Here is a 15,624-nt window from a genome sequence, read left to right as displayed (position 1 = left end):
ATCCTCTCTTTAAGCTTAAATTAACAATTTCCTTTCAAAAAATAATTTCCTTTCAATAGGGTTTGAGGATGTCTCATCTGAAAGAGGAGAGGGATTTTTTTTTAAAATAGTGAGCTCTGTATTTCTATGTCCACAGTAGCACATGCTTTAGAGGGATGAACAGGGTTTTGTTTTGTTTTGTTTTGCCCCCAAGGGACAATTTTTTTCATGCAAATTGAAAATAGCTCTATTCTATTCCTTACATTTTTTTTTCTTACAACTTTCTTTTAAAAACTTCCTAGGCAGATTACCAGAATTTGTTCGTAAAAAGACAGCTGTTGAGAAAATATGTGGTGCTCATTAGCCACTAACATGTTCCTATTTGAGAATTTTGGAAAACTTGCCTTGAGAGTGCGCTGCTCTATTAGTTTACCTGATGACTTTATTAAGAAGCTTAGTAACCTGCTGTAGCCTGACAGTCTAGGATTGCTCATTGCTGATCAACAGCGGTGCTTCCTTGGGGACTCAGGTGAGTAAACACATCTAGTGGGTAGGGAGAGACTGACCTAGGATTTCAAACTTGTTTTGCTAAACAAGTACTGGAAAAAAAAATAAAGAAAATAAGAAGACCACCATCATCCATAACTATGATTGGTTCTTAAAAGAAAGGGTACTATTGCTCAAAACCAAAAAATCCAGGATATAATCTCACCACACTGATTTTCCTTTTCACATTTTGAACTGCATGTCCCCAAACTGGTATTTAGAAACCACCAAACCTAGATTAATTAATCCAAGAATCAGAGATGGGAATTATAATGTCAAATCCTATTTAAAAAAAAAGGAGGACTAAAAAGTTTTTTGATTCATATTGCTATTTACTACTGCTCATATCATTTGGTTCTTCAGTGAGGCCAAGGTGTTATTTATGTCTGAAGATTTCTAGATTATTGGAGAAACAGCACGGTGGAATCAGTATGCCCAGACTCACAGAGCCAGCTGGGAGAAATTCCAACTTTGCCACCACATTCCATAAACCACTTAATGTGTTTGTTTCTTCATCTTGAACAAACGGGTCTATTTCACAGGATGTTGCATAAAATAAAATAATAAATCTGCAAGCATTTAATAAACTATACAGTGGTCTGTAGCTGTGAGATTTTGTCAATAACTCTAAACTCTGTGGGCTTAAAAAAATTAAAACCTTCTCTAGGATGTTTTAATGTGTCTGCAATGTCTGATGAATTTATCAAAATACATTTTACGTAGGAGATTACAATATATAAAGTATGTGTCAATGCCTGGCATAAGATAGACACTCAATTATTTTTAATTTCCTTTACCCACTGGGAGTACACGTTTGACTCTCCAGATAACGTAAATGCCGAACATTTTGTAACATAAGTGATAGCCAAACTGCAATTATGTGTCTATGATCTTTTTGAAATTTTCTTGGATACATGAGTGAAAAGAAAATCAAAATAACCTTCAGGTTATGAAACCATTCAAACCAGCTACACACTAGCTCTTTCACCTCTGCGCCCTCTACTGGCTGAAGGTCTGTATTGCATTAGCAAATTTAACCATTTCAAACAAAAGGATCACAATTTCCCCTCAGCGTGTGACTGAAAGTCCTAACACACAAATTGCCACTTTAAAGAATCATGGTGTCTTCTTTTTTCCTTTTTAACAACACCAGGAAAACTTATTCATAATGTAAAAATTAAATGGGGATAAAAACAAGTAGGAAATAAAAATCAAATGTCAACTTCATCTTCAATGGAACTGTCAAGATTGTGTTTTATCTTTACTCTATTTTCTCCACATAAGATGTATGTTATTTGTCTTACAAAAATAGGATTATGCTGTATATAATTTTTACAAACTAGCTTTTAGTACTGCTTACAGCAAACATCTTTCAATGTCAATAAAATGGACCATGTAATGGTTACATAGTATTCCATTGCAAGGATGTCCCATAATGCCTTTATAAATATTTATAAAGTACACATTCAGTTTGATTTCAGCTTTTCTTATTGCTGTGTTTTAAAAAAAAATTTCTCTTATGGCCCATATTCTCCATGAAGATATGTCAGAAGCTAAAGCAAAAATTGATAATACTTCATGAACAATATTGGGGGCTAAAAATGATACATCAGTGCCCAAGGTCTCCATATACTGTATAGTCAAAGATTTCTACTTCCTGTTTCCATTTCCTGTACTGAATATGCTTTTCCACTAAATCTTATAAACATATATTTATCATAAGCAAAGAGTGAACATTTTTAAAAGACTTAAAGTCTTTTTCTCAGTAAGATTCAAGAAGATATTTCATCTCAAAAATGAGAGTTGGCATCATGAACAAGGAAAAATCTGAGGTCTGGAAAAACTGGGTGAAAATTAGAAATAGATTTACCATGTTCAACTCCCAGTGAAGGAAGGAATGTCCTCTATTACACTGAGAAAAAGCCCAATTAGTGAAGCTGAAGGTAAACCAGAGCGTTTTCTCAAGGCTCACAGGTAATAATAATTAATTAAAAATAATGAGAGAAAAAGATAGGAAATAAGGAGTCTGAAAGATGTAGTTAGTGCAAAGCAGGAATTCCATAACAGGAGCTGGAACCATGAGAACACAAGCAAAAATAAAAGCAACAGAAGAAGAAATTTTTGAGCTAAATAAATATTTGAGTCTGAAGTTTTAAAATGGTTCATTGAAAATAAATTAAACATGTGCCTTGGTATAAGCAGGCAAAACTCCTGGACATAAAAGGCACATTAAACTTTCTGTTAGAATGGAGACTTTTAAAGGAAAACAAATATGTATCTTAGAGAGGAACACAAGTCAAGCTATTCTCCCTGAAGCTAAATGCCAATCTTCAACGTTTATAGGACTTTGAGGATTAATCAAAATTAAGAACTCAAGAATAGTGAAGATGTAATTTAAATTTTCCTTTCACAAACTTCCTTTCAGAGCTCCAGTGAGGAAAACCAACAAAACCTTAGTGCTCTTGTTTGTGGAGCAGGGAAGGGGGGGCTGGAGCTACACCTGCTAGTTTGCCCTCCGTCCAATGATGGAGCCAGAAGTCTCTCCTCAGACATTTTGAAAACCATTGTTTCAGTCCATTTAATAACATGGGGAAGGAAAATAATTGTATAGCTATTGAAAAAGCTAGGTGAATTTAATGTTTTTGCCTCCCCTGGCAATATGATTGTCTATGTAGAAAACTGAGAACAATTTAGGGGCGCCTGGGTGGCGCAGTCGGTTGGGCGTCCGACTTCAGCCAGGTCACGATCTCGCGGTCCGGGAGTTCGAGCCCCGCGTCAGGCTCTGGGCTGATGGCTCAGAGCCTGGAGCCTGTTTCCGATTCTGTGTCTCCCTCTCTCTCTGCCCCTCCCCCGTTCATGCTCTGTCTCTCTCTGTCCCAAAAATAAATAAACGTTGAAAAAAAAAATTTAAGAAAACTGAGAACAATTTAAAAATGAATGGAGCCTGGGTGGCTCAGTTGGTTATGTGGCTGACTTTGGCTCAGGTTGTGATCTCACAGTTTGTGAGTTCAAGCCCCATATAGGGCTCTGTGCTGACAGGTTGGGATTCTCTTTCTCTCCTTTCTCTTACTGCCCCTCCCCCCCTCTCTTTCTCAAAATAAATAAACTTTAAAAAAATGAATGGAACTAATGAAAGAATTTAGTAAGGTGGTCAGTTTATAATATACATTCATATATATGTATGCATATATTACACATGTATATATATGATCAACAAAATATATGTATATACATACAATTTATGTATGTATATAAATGCATATAGATTTATAGATTTATTATACATTATGTATTATTTATTATATATACATATATATATATATATATGAAGATCAACAGAATTCTACTAATTCACTCAACAGATATTTATATACCAGATGTGTGCTAATAACTAGGGACACAGTGGTGAGGGGGATGGACAGGTCTAGATGTTGAACTTATGCTCTGATGAAGGAGACAGATGCTCAACTAATTACAGATCAAGATCGTGCTAGAAAGCAATTAGCATTTATTTGCTTACTTTTTATTGTTTTCCTCCTGCAGGTTCCAGCACAAGTGGAAATCAAATTTGTACAGGAAAAAAAGGCAAAGGCTGAGATAGCACATAAAAGAGGCTGGGAGAGAAGACTCTATAGAAAAAAGATTCGGGCTAATTCCTGACAGATGAGAATGAGTGGGGAGTGTGGGGAGAGCAGCTGAGACAGAGAAAAGTTCAGGGGACACTTGGTGTGACAGCAGACACTGAGGGACGGAGGCTGGAGCACAGTGAGGGGACAATGGGGAAGATGGGGATGGGGGCACAGGAAGATCTAGTCAGGGGGAGGCATGGGACGCTGTAAGGGGGGGTGAGAACTCTTAATGTTGTTTTATGCAATGTGAAGCTGGTGGACAGATGTCAGGAGAGGAGTGACAGGAGCAGTGGACACCACATTTTAATATAGCACTCCCTGTCTCTCTGTAGGGGGAATGAATGTCTTACCGACTGGTGGGAAGGACACTGGGCAGTCAGAGGAGCAGTGATGGTAGCCTTGGCCGGAGTGGGCAGTGTGTATAGAAAGAAGTGAACAAACTCAAGCTATGTGGAAAGTACAAATAGCAAAAACTATTGAGTAATTGCATGAGGGGTTTGAAGGAGAGAAAGTAGTATCAGTGTAAGGTTTTCAAACTTCCAAACAAATTTGATGGACACACGACCGTAGGGAGATGGTGGCAAGGAGAGGCCACCCGAATGAGGCCTTTGCCCACATAGAACTGGCCTAGGTTAAGCAGGCAGAATTCACCAAGGACTTGGTCTACGTTCCCAGAGAAGACAGGTAGGCTTCTGACCCAGACTTGAGAGCTGCCCTCTGTGAGAGGATCCCAGGTGTACAGAAGAAAAGGGCAGCGGTGTTCATGCTGATGAGTATCAGAGTGTAATCTGGGGGCCACAGCCCAAGCGAAACCCTAAACTTTTGTCTGAAATGCCCTAGTGTTGACCTCAGGTCCCCGGCAGTGATTAGTCAGGGCAGCGGAAGGGACTTGGAAATACAATACTTCCAGCTCATCTCTGGAATCCCTTTACTGGAAGGAAGATGGTTGGCAACTTATTCTCTGACCCCTTCCAGGATTTAAACACCCGGTTTTCTGAACAGTCAATTTTAAGAAAGTTGACATAAAGTATATGTCCCATTAGGTAAAATTATAAACTCATCTTCTCTAACATCGGGTTTGTATGTCTTATTTTTTAGCAGAGTATATAAACTAGGGACCTTCAGTCTGTATGGATCTGTGACAATATGGTTTGACTAACTGAATCACCAAGTTGTTATCCAAAGTATTATCTCTGTGTGCCTTAATTCTCTTATTCTAATTCTCTCTCATAAAATAAAAATGGTGCCACAAAAGACCCTGAATAACCAAAGCAATCTTGAAAAAGAAAAACAAACCTGGAGGCATCACAATTCCAGACTTCAAAGTTTTTTTTTAAATTTTTTTTTTCAACATTTATTTATTTTTGGGACAGAGAGAGACAGAGCATGAACGGGGGAGGGGCAGAGAGAGAGGGAGACACAGAATCGGAAACAGGCTCCAGGCTCTGAGCCATCAGCCCAGAGCCCGACGCGGGGCTCGAACTCACAGACCACGAGATCGTGACCTGGCTGAAGTCGGACGCTTAACCGACTGCGCCACCCAGGCGCCCCCAGATTTCAAAGTTTTATTACAAAGTTGTGGTCATCAAGACATTATGGTACTGGTACCATAAAATTAAAGTGCTGGAATATAGATACAGATGTAGATAGATATAGATATATATCACATACATAAAATAATTTCTCAAACTAATTGTTCATGTGTTCATGAGGGTGGCATCTCACAACTTTGTACCCTCCAACTGCTGTTATGGCCATAAAAACATAAAAGATCACGCTTAAGGAGGATTCAGATATTGTCTTTAACTTATCCTTTTATCTATTAATGTACTCACTTGTTTGATAAAAATTTACCAATGATAAGTATTTATCAAACAACTGAGGACATGAATACATAAACGAGAACAAATTAAAGGCAATATCTAAATCCTTTTCCGGTACTAAATGTTAGTTTTATGGCTAGAATGGTTCATAAAAAGTCTTTTAGGAGTGAAGACCTTCATGGATATAATTGAGTTAGCAGCTACATTCATTGTTTTGTGTCTATCGATCCTATATTGGTAATAGAAGATGTAGGTATGAGAAAGTAGGCTCTAGAACCCAATAGGACTGACTCCAAGCCTCAGCTCTGCCTTTGACCTACCCATGTGACCATGGGAAAGTTCCTTCATTTCTCTAAACATTAGTTTCTTCATTTAAAACCTGGAGATTATAATGGAACTGATTTCAGAGTAGTATTGGAAGGATTAGATGAAAATACTTAGCATAGTTTCTGGCTCATAATGAGTACTCAGCAGGCTTAGGCTATTATTAACTGACTTACAGGTTATTATTTTATAAGCTTTGGAGCCCAGTAACAGCGTCATCACCCTCTTTATTTTCTCCACTGCCCTAGCAAGGCAAAACTCTTAAGCATTTTAATAAGAGCAAACGTTCAACAGTACAAGTCAAATAGAAGTAAACTAATTTGGACAGCCATTGAGACGGATTAAATTCAACTCAGCTATAGAATTGAGCAATAACTATTGAGAGAATACATTCCATAAGAGTTCACTTTCACATTACAGAGTGCTTTCATTTGTATTATTTGTATAATCCTCTCAGCAAATCCTTGAGATAGGTATTATTTTTATATTACTGTTGAGTAAGTAGGTTTAAAAAATTAAAATGATCTCCCCAATTCTTAAAGTGACTAAAACCCTGATCTTTTGACTCCAAAGCTAGCTTTTGTGACCATGACTCTATCTTGGGAATCCACAAACCAAATCAGTTCTATGCTGTCAAAAATATCACTGTGGGAATCCGATCTTTACCCAGATGTTTTAACCATGATGCCATATAGTTAGTTCGTTCTTTCCTCAGTTGCTTACTAGTAACTAAGGACAGGTATACTTTTAGTCCCCCAATTAAAAAAACACACATAAACAATACTGATCAATCACAACAGGTAATCTATAGTTGTTCTCTGTGCAAAGTTAGGCATTTGTCAACATTCATTATTCATTCACTCATTTTACATGGTATTCCAGAATAGTGTTTTTCTTTTCCTTCTGCTATTTTTAATGGGGACTATAGTATTATATATTTATTGGAATTATTTCTTTTTTATTATTTTTTAAATATCTTATTTTTGAGAGAGAGTGGGGGAGGGGCAGAGAGAAAGGGAGCCACAGAATCCGAAGCAATCTCCAGGCTCTGAGCTGTCAGCACAGAGACTGATGTGGGGCTCGAACTCACAAACCGTGAGATCATGACCTAAGCTGAAGTCAGACACTTAACTGAATGAACCACCCAGCTGCCTCTAGAATTATTTCTTTAATTTGTTTACATTACACAAATTTCAAATATATAGGAAAGTGCAGAGAATAATATAACATTCATGAACCCACTACCCAGCATATACATTAATATCGTGCCTTATTTGCATCATAATTTTTTAAAGAAATAAAATGGAACAGCTACTCTTGATGTTAACATGAATCCTTCCCAGTTACGTTTTGATGTTTACAGACTAAACACTACTAAATGCTATAAATATAAAATATCTTATTCTGTACATCCTTCTGCAACTTGTCTTCTTCATTCAAGAGTGTTTTCAAGATTTGTCTACCACAGACAAGTAGATTCTTTTTATTAAATGTTTATTTACTGAGAGAGAGAGAGAGAGAGAGAGAGCATGCACATGCAGGTGCAAGCCAGCAGGGGAGGGGCAGAGAAGGGGGGTGGAGAGAGAATCCCAAGCAGGCTCCATGCTGTCAGTGCAGAGCCCAATGTGGGGCTCGATCCTATGAACCATGAGATCATGATCTGAGCTGAAATCAAGAGTCGGACCCTTAACCTGCTGAGTCACCCAGGTGCCCCCAAATAGATTTTTGTTTGTTTGTTTCAAAAGCTATATAATGGATACACCACACTTTATTTATTCTGTGTTTGGAGAATATTTTGTGTTGTTTCCAATTTTTTGCTACTGGAACACTGTGCCTATTTACATAATTATCAGCGGTTCCCTCAGGTATACCCATCAAAATGGACTGCTGAGCCAAGTAGCATGTGGATAGTCAATTTTAATAGGTCTTTCCAGGTTGTTTTTCAAACTATCATTTATATTTTACCTAGAACATTTTATGACAGAGTTTTCATTTCCTTGTATATTTACCAACTTCTAATTAAAAGAAAAATTTTTAATGTTTATTTTTGAGAGAAAGAGAGTGCACGAGCAGGGGATGGGCAGAGAGAGATTGGGACAGAGGATCCAAGCAGACTCTGTGCTGACAGCAGCTCGCCCTATGTGGAGCTGGAACTCACAAACTGTGAGATCATGACCTGAGCCGAAGTTGGTCACTCAATCGACTGAGCCACCCAGATACCCTACCAACTTCTAATTTTTAAGTTCTTGACAATCTACTAGCTATGAAATGGTGTGATTTATTTTGCATCTCCTCACTTACTATGGAAGTTAACTTTTCATGTGTTTATATGCCATTTGGGTTTTTTTCTCTGTTCATATTTTCAGCTGCATTATCTGGGTTTTTCTTATTGATATATAGGAGTTCCATGTATATCACCAATATTGATTTTTTGTTGTCAATGTACCAAATGCCTTCTACCAATCTGTGTGTTTGGTTTTGATTTATCTATAGTGTATAATTGAACAAGGGTTTTTGCTTTCTAATTGAAATGTTATTTTATGATTTCTGCTGTTTTATGTCTTTAAGAAACCTTTTCTTAACTCTTGGGTCATAAAGGTTTATTTACTTTTATATTGTCTTCTGCAAATTTCAACATTTTGCCTTATGCAGTTAAGTCTTTATACATCTGGAGTTTACATTTTTATGTGACATGATAATGGAAATTCATTTTTGTATAAGGATAGGTCCCCTGTTCCAATACCATTTTTTCTTTGCCATATTTCACTATTGTAGTATAGTTGACAAACAACATTACATTAGTTTCAAGGGTACAACATAGTGGTTTGACAAGTCTTTTCATAATGCTCTGCTCACAAGTGTAGCTACCATCTGTCACCATGTAATGCTTCCAATACTATATTTTTAAATTATCCATTCTCTCTCACATGGATTTGTTTCTAGAAGGAAAGCTGTTCAATTATTTATTTTTCCTAGACCTGAGTCAGTATAACAGTATTTTCTTTATTATTGATCCTAATATCTGATAAGGCAAGTTTTCTCCCCCCCTACCTCAGAAAGGTACTTTCCTCCTTTTTCAAACTGCTTGATACTGTTAGGATCAGCCGTTGGGCACGGTAAAGGTAGGAGTTAGAGGCTAAAAAAATTTTAGCAGTCAAACGCTTCACTGGGAACTAAGGTTCCGGGCGAGGTTCCGTGACTCAGAGAGTGAGAGTCAAGGAAGTCACACCAGGGTGTGGTGGGGTAGGGTTTTTAAGCTGCAGCGGTTCAGGGTTTAGGTCCGGGTGGGCCTTTTTTTGCGCCAGGTCGTGCTGTCGCTCGGTGATTGGTTGACCTTCAGTTTGTTCTGGCCCGCCGCTTGGGGCTTTCCGTTGGGGTGCGCTGACAAGATGGCCGTCCCCTCCACTGTGGTTCCAGGGACATCCTAACAGATACCTTTCTTGTGAAGTTTAGAATAGGTGTGTTAAGTGTTATGACCAGAATTCGTGATCCCCAAAGACCACTAGGGAGCCGAGTCCGATGCAAAAGCAAAGAGCCTTTATTCGAGCTAGCTCCAGCTCAATCCCCTACCTGCACCGATGCAGCGGTGAGATACCAGGGAAAGACAGCGAGTTTCAAAAGGACAAAGGTTTTATTGGGGCCTGGGGGCAGTTGGTGAGGTAATGGCTATGGCCTCAGCCGATTGGCTGGGGAAGAGTCCGAGTCCTGTTAGGCAGGTGAGGGGGGTTTCCTCAAGGGGAGGAGGTGTGGTCAAGGTGAAGGACACAGAACAAGATGGAGTCGGCTGGCATAGGCCCGCCCTTTCATTAAGTTCTTTGAACACTCTTAATGGATTTTTGCTTAAATTTCATTGGATTTATAGTTTGAATTGATAGTGTTGGGAAAATAAAGTTTAACACCATAAGATGGCTGAGGGGACTAAAACAAGCTCTAGTCTCTAGCTTGGAGACCCCTCTTCTGGGTTCTTCTTGCCCTGTTTGCCCCGCGTGCAAAAACCCACCACAGATGTGGAAGATGACAACTATAAATTACCCTTCCCCCCCTTCATTCAGAGCTCGGATCTTTGGAGAAACGGTCTCCTCTGAGCCTGCTGGTGTTAAATAAATCGAACCACCAAGATCTCCGAGTGCCGCTTGGTTTTTCCACCAGTGTTCCAGCCTGGTTCCGTAACAATGGAAATGCTCTTCTTTAAAAAATTAAATATCCTAATCTATGAGTAAGATGTCACACAGGAATAATTACAGAAAACAACTCTTCTCTAGGTGTTTTAGGCAGAAAGGAATTTGATGTGGGGGATTAACTGCTGGCTAAGCTCCTAGAATAAGTATGTATTTGTTTTGTTTTTTTTATTTTTCAAATATGTGAGGGCAGGGATTGGCTATTTTATCTTCCTTTTTTTCTTTTGGTTTTGCATTGTCATCAGAGAATGATATATATTCTTTAGTGTTTGTTGAAAATATCTTCTGTGGCTTACAGGATCATCAATTTTAATGAATGTTTAATGAGAGTTTGCAAATTATACGGGTGTTCTGGCTATTGGGTATGGGGTTCTATAAATGTCCTTTAGATCAAGCATATGAATTATATGCTAGTGTTCCATCTCTTTGCCAATTTTTGTCTGCTTGACCAATCAATTTCCTAGAAAAGAGCCTTAAAATGTTCCACTGTGATTGTGAATTTGCTGATTTCTCCTTGTACTAATGACATTTTTTGCTTTACATATTTGAGATTATGTTGTGAAATAAATATAAATTTAAGCATTCAGAATTCCTGAAGAGTTCTGTCCTTTATAATTATCCCATGAAATCCTATTTTTTTTCCTTGCCTTAAATTCTATTTTGTTTGATATTTTTAGAGCCATACAAACTCCTTTTTGTTTAGGGTTTTCTTGTGTATGTTTTCCATACCTTTCATACCTCTCATTTTCTGTGTCATTATATTTTAGTTATTTCTCCTGTAAACACATATATAGCTGGGTTTTCTCAAAGTTTCTATTTTTAATAATTTTAAATGTGCAGAAAAGCTGAAGGAATAGAACAACAAAAAAACTGTTTATCTTTCCCCTAAATTCATCAGTTGTTTATATTTTGTCACTTTTGCTTCTCTTTCTTACAATTACCCAGTTTATCACATCATAAATATTGCACAATTATTTTTATTGAACTCTTTGAATGTAAATCACAGGTATCGTGATACCTTACTCTAAAATCATTTATGCTAAATTGCGTGCATTCCATTATATAAATATATACACAATATTACAAACGCATAAGCGCACACACTCATATATACACATTTTAATCATTTAACATTTTATTGCTGAGTAATTCATTGATGGGTATATCACAATGTGTTGTGATAAAATCAATTCACCTCTTGAAGGACATTTGTGGGTTTTTTTGTTTTTTGTTTTCCAGTTTTGGGCTACCACAAATCAAGCTGCTGTGAACATATGTGTACAAGTCCATATACGGACAGTGCTATTTTTTTTTCTCTTGGATATATACCTAGGAAGTGGAATGCCGGGATTCTATGGTAGGTGTATTAAAGAAATTGTCAGTTTTCCAAAGTGCTTGTATCATTTCCATTCTGCCAGCAGGGTATGAGTGTTCTATTGCTTCCACATCCTTGCCAGCACTTGCTTTGATCAATCTTTTTAGTTTTAGCCATTCTGATAAGTGTATAGTGGTACCTCACTGTGATTTTATTTTATTTTAAAGTTTTCATTTATTTAGGTAATCTCTACACCCAGGGTGGGTCTCGAGCTCATGACCCCAAAATCAAGAGTCCCATGCTCCTATTTTAAATTAAATTACCCTACTGACAAATGATGATGAATATTTTTTCATGTTCCTATTTGCCACTGATATATCTTCTTTGGTGAGCTGTTGGTTTAAACCTTTTGCCTACTTTATTGGTTTGTGTTTTGAGAATTCATTCCATTAAATTTTAACATGCGCAATAGACTAAAACTAATCAATATCTCTTGTTTACCTCCTATAAATAAAACTCTGAACTCACCCTCCCTGTTTTAGGTTTTTGCTCTTTGGGATTTGAGTTCCACTTTGCTTTATTTGTCCATTTGTCTTTTCTTCCCCACCTGTCCATCCCATCTCTAACCTCTCCCTTCTCTTCTTTTGGAACTCCAGTCAGAAACGTTTTAACTTTTCAGTGTATCCTTCGTGTCTCTTACTTAATCTTCACCTTTTCCATTTTTTTCTATCTCTCTGTTGCTTTCTGGAGAATTGCCTCATAGCCGCCTTTTTATCTATCCCTTTATTTCTCTTGAACAATTTTACCTGTTCTAATTTTAGTGACTATTGTATTTTTCATTTGCAGAAGGTTCTCTTTCAGATTTATTTTTTTTTCTTAGTGTTCCATTTCTAGACCTTCTTTTATTTAGTTGTCATAAATGCTCATTGAAAATTACTCATATTGGCCTGTTGTTATCTGTAGTTTTTTGGTTCCGGTAACCCTGTTTGCACATCTGCTAACTCTCTCACGTGGAGAGTTGTTTCCTCAGATCTTTGTAACTCATTTATTGTATATGTATCTTCTGTGGGTGTTGTCCCACACCTCGGTAATTCTCCTGGGTAATACCATGTGTCCTTCTTGTGAAAGTGTCCCTGTCTCTAATTCTGGCAGGATCTCAGGGGTTTCAGTGGTCCTGAATCAGATCTGGTGCTAATTTCTCTCTTTGTGGCTCCCATACAGGGCAGATGACATAAATTTAGGTCACATCTCTGGCATACACTCGGAGTTTGGTTTCTCCCAGCTGTCTTTTTATTTCTTTCTACTTAAGGCTTCAGGAAAAGCATGAGCTTCCTTGAGGGCCCCATGGTCTACAGCCTGGAGATTTTTCTGGTTTACTTGGAATGGAAGGGGCAGATCTGGAGGGATCCAGGCTTTATGAGGGTGTCCCCTGTCCAACCTCCCACCAACTATGGCCCAATACCAAGTCTTCAGTCTTTGTGTGAGTATTAGAACCCCAGCCCCAGCCCCTGGGGCGTCAGTCTGTTTGGATTTCAGGAAGCTCCAAATATATTATTCCTCTCTTCCCCACCAGTGCTCTGAATCCATGAGCTCTGAGCTCCAAATCCATTTAGATACATGCTGAAGTCTGACAATGGAAATTAGCATTTCCCCTTTATTACAATGAAGCAGAGGCAACTAAAGAATTACAACACTGCCTGAAACCAAACTTGCCCTCCAGGCACAGGCAGCAGTAAAAAGTCTCAATTCCAGTCCACAGCCCACACTCTGGAGTTTACTACATAAACTAGGGCAGATAAAAATGTGTATTTTCTACAAGTAGGAGGAGCCAGAAGGGGTTGATCTGGGCATATCTAATAGTTCCTGTTCTCAAACTCATCAGCCATTTAAATCACACATCTCCTGAGAAGGAGTGTGTGAATGAGTGAGGCCAGGAGGATTACTCTAAAGGAGGGAAGATCCTCCACAGAGAAATTCGGCATGGGGGAGTGTTGGGGGGGGAGGGGGTAGTCAATCCCTTCTAAAGATATCCCTTGTGCTTGCGTCTCTGGCTTTCATTCTATCTTCCCTTTCTGAAATCTGGTGCATACTCTTCCTTTATTTTCAGCTAAACTCTATATTTAAGACTATTTTTGTATATTTTGCCCAGAATTCCCATGTTTGAGGCCAGGAGCTTCAGCTGTCATGTTGTTGGAAGTTCTCTAGAGAGTGTTTTCACAAAGGAAACAGGATGGCCTATTAAAATAGGCAAGTCCTGAAGGAGAACAGGCCGTTTTAGACCTTTCTCCAAGCCTTTTCTAGGTTTCTCTGAGGCTGCACAAAATAAAAGCTATTTGCTTCTTTCCTTCATAAACTGTAATAAAGTAAACATGTGCATAAACCTCAACATAGCCAAATGTATGTGTGCTTACCTTCCGAGTTTAGTAGATAAACACACTTTTAAACATATGCAGTACGTGCAATTTGAATTTCTGGCCTTATATCTCCTATTTCACAAAATGCCATTTACATAACATTTACGTACCATTTACATAGCATTGAAACATTGAAGCATTGCAGCTTCATCAAAGCACGCCTTTATAATGGGATTCCTTGAAGATGTTTGAAAATACTTCCTAGGTAATGGGTTTTGATGAAATTTCTTTTTTCAAGCAGTTGAATTTCAGTTTAAATATAATACAGTTTTGGGGCGCCTAGGTGACTGCCGGTTAAGCCTCTGACTTTGGCTCAGGTCATGATCTCGCGGTTCCTGAGTTCGAGCCCTGCTTCAGACTCCGTGCTGACAGCTCAGAGCCTGGAGCCTGCTTCAGATTCTGTCTCCCTCTCTCTCTGCCCCTCCCCTGCTCGTGCTCTCTCAAAAATAAATAAGCATTAAAAAAACCATATATATACTATATATAATACAGTTTGTATTTGTTTAATAAAGGTTGTATAAAGAAGAGAGAATTTAAGAGGCATTACAAAAACAGTAGGAAAATAGGTCTCTAATCTCTTGTGCATTTTGTCTAGAACCATCCTCATAGAACAAAACCGAACCAGCTCATAATTGAACAAAACAGTAGCTTATCTGTGCTGCCAGATCTGATCTAATTTCTCTTCTTGGAAATTTGCATGAACATAGAGTTTGCCTTAATTTCAAGGCTTTAAGTTTAGAAGGAGAAACATTTCAATATAGGAATGCAAAATACACGGACATTTTTATTGAACATGTATTTACTTTGACAGGCAATGTGCAAACATGTTCTGTGTTTATTTTATGTAGTCACCTCCTCAGTTCTCACTGGTTACACAATTCTTACCCCATTTTACAGATTGGGAAACATGGATTTTCAGAGCGTATTGACATTGTGGTGTGACATTGTTTCAACTACTTACTCAAAGCCAATTACAGGGTGCCGGTAGGACATATACTAACACCCAAAGGAGCTGAGGGAGCAAAAAGATCTTTGAGTTGCACGAAGATCTGAATTATGCAAGTGGCAGAAATCCTCGGTGGACACCATGATACCTTTTAGATTATCTTTCACCCTCCACGGTGGCAAATTACCTGGTAGACCCATTATGGATTAGGTTATTTAATCCTTTTTGTGCCATGGACCCCTTTGGCCTCCTGGTGAATCCCATGCACCCCTTCTTGGCATAATGTTTTTAAATGCATAACAGAAGGAATAGAAATGACATTGGAACAGTATTCAGTTCTAGCATCTGATCCCGGAGATTTTCAAGCATTTCTGCTCTGTCCCTCTCACCTCCCAAGTGTACCAATCCCCTCAGAGACTTTCCCTGCCTTCTTCAGAGAAGGTAAAGGAGGGACACCCAAGCAGGTTTTA

Source organism: Leopardus geoffroyi, chromosome E1, assembly GCF_018350155.1.
Source record: "Leopardus geoffroyi isolate Oge1 chromosome E1, O.geoffroyi_Oge1_pat1.0, whole genome shotgun sequence".
Taxonomy (NCBI): Eukaryota; Metazoa; Chordata; class Mammalia; order Carnivora; family Felidae; genus Leopardus; species Leopardus geoffroyi.
Note: the sequence above shows the minus strand (reverse complement) of the source record.